The 2,367-nt window shown below is 39.4% G+C and overlaps 1 pseudogene; it reads left to right on the forward strand.

The window, feature by feature from the left end:
• The first annotated feature begins 6 nt into the window (after positions 1–6).
• On the forward strand, positions 7–603 carry LOC111534696 (annotated as a pseudogene).
• Positions 604–2,367: the final 1,764 nt, after the last annotated feature.

Below are 2,367 nucleotides of genomic sequence, written 5' to 3' on the forward strand. Positions count from 1 at the left end.
TATGATCACCTTTTGCTGGGCCACATTCAGTCATTCATCGAAACAGAACATCTTCTGTTGAGATTTTCTAGAAGAATGCCAATTATGAACAATATGTCTTTGATCATACATAGGTCTTGTGTGGAACTACTGCGTAATGAGACCCTGATCAGGCACCTGAATGCTACTTCCTTTGATGTGGTTTTAAAAGACCCCTTTCACCTCTGCGGGGTGGTGCTGGCTAAGTACCTGTCGATTCCAGCTGTGTTTTTTTTGAGGAACATTGCATGTGACTTAGACTTTAAGGGCACACAGTGTCCAAATCCTTACTCCTATATTCCTAAGTTTCTAACGGCCAATTCAGACCACATGACATTCCTGCAAAGGGTCAAGAACATGGTCTACCCTCTGGCCCTGTCCTACATTTGCCATGCTGCCTCTGCTCCTTATGCAAGCCTTGCCTCTGAGCTTTTTCAGAGAGAGGTGTCAGTGGTGGATCTTCTCAGTCATGCATCCGTGTGGCTGTTCAGATCGGACTTTGTGATGGACTACCCCAGGCCGATCATGCCCAACATGGTCTTCATTGGGGGCATCAACTGTGCCAACAGGAAGCCACTATCTCAGGTCTGTATTGGTGCTTTCATCCAATCAATGTTTCAAATAAAACACTTTTTAAAAAATGTATTTACTTACGAGTCTCTTCGTATCTACTTATCTTTCCAAAGATTTCATTTCTGCTTCTCATTGTTGTAATAGTCTTCAGTGAGATAAACTTTTAAAGGATCAATGATAGTGCAGTTCAGGCTTTCAATGACCACTGAGAGGAAGGAGAGGCAGGGACAAGGATCTGTCAAAGGATGGTCAAGGAGTGATGTGACTCACAGAGACTGTTCATTTGTAAAGGCACCATCTTCATGGTTGTGGATGTGCTTCATCTCGGCAGCAGCAGGGACACTACATTGAGAACTAATCCATCCAAATCTTGCTGCAAGATTTCAGTAGAAAGGATGAAGGAATAGCAATGTACAATTGTTGACGTGATAATTTTTAGTGGTCCCGTCTTGTAAAAGACAGAGAGGTGACCACAGGAGACCTAAGCACTCAGAGGAAGTAGAAGTTTCAAAGAGGTTGACTCAGTTCAGTGGAATTGGGTCAATGTAGGTGCAATGGATGTCTGTGATCAGAGAATGAAACACAGATTTCAGTTTCCAGAGAGAGAATTTTGGATTATAATAGGAGAATGTTTCTTGTGAAGATGCTACTTAAAAAAAATTCTTAATAGGTTAACTTCATGGTGTAATACAGAATTGTCCAATAGAAATATCATGTAAACCACATACGTAATTTAAACTTTTCTAGTGGGCATGTTAGAAAGCAGAAAAAAATAATCCACCAAAATTAATTTGAATAATGCATTTTATTTAACCAGATGTATCCCAAATATTATCCTTTCAACATGTATTCAATATAAAATTAATATAGTTTTTTTGTTGTTAAGTCTTCAAAATCTAGCATATAGTTGACACTTACAGCATATCTCCATCTGGAATAGCCACATTTCAAGTGCTCAATAGTCATATGTAGTTAGTGACCACAATATGGTCAATGTTTATAAATATTCCGTGGACAAAACTAAAATTCTGTCTTTTCAATTTTTCTATCTATTTTTTTTTTTCTTTTGAGATGGAGTCTCACTCTGTCACCCAGTCTGGCGTGCAGTGTTGGGATCTCGGCTCATTGCAATCTTTACCCCCCAGGTTCAACCGATCTTCTGCCTCAGCCTCCCAAGTAGCTGGAACTACAGGTGCATGGCACCATGTCCAGCTCATTTTTTTTTTTTTTTGTATTTTTTATGAAGATGGAGTTTCATCATGTTGGCCAGACTGATCTGGAATGCCTGATCTCAAGTGATTCACTTGCCTTGGCCTCCCAAAGTGCTGGGATTACAGGCAGCAGCCACCACACCTAGGCAATTTTTCTATCTTTTAAAAGACCCTCTACTGAATCTGCCCAATTCTGGGAAGGATGTCTTAAAAAAAATCCCCATATATAACAAATTCTGCTCAAGTTACAGTTTGGTTCTTAAATAGTTTTTGCTTTATACATAGTGATTAGATTGGTGCATGTAGGTTTGAGACTTGTATTTTCTTCACATAGTTTACTGTTATCATTAAATAATAATCCTTAAAATACATTTTATCTGATACCAATATTGCTACTCCTATGTTATTTTTTGAATTCCCCATCTCTTTTAATTTGAAAATAATTTGTGTGCAAGTGGGTGGCTCACACCTGTGATTTCCACCCTTTGGGAGACTGAGGAAGATTGCTTGAGCCCAGGAGTCTGAGAGCAGCCTGGGCAACATGCTGAGACTCCATCTCTACAAA

This window comes from Piliocolobus tephrosceles, unplaced genomic scaffold, assembly GCF_002776525.5.
Source record: "Piliocolobus tephrosceles isolate RC106 unplaced genomic scaffold, ASM277652v3 unscaffolded_41797, whole genome shotgun sequence".
NCBI classification, from domain to species: Eukaryota; Metazoa; Chordata; class Mammalia; order Primates; family Cercopithecidae; genus Piliocolobus; species Piliocolobus tephrosceles.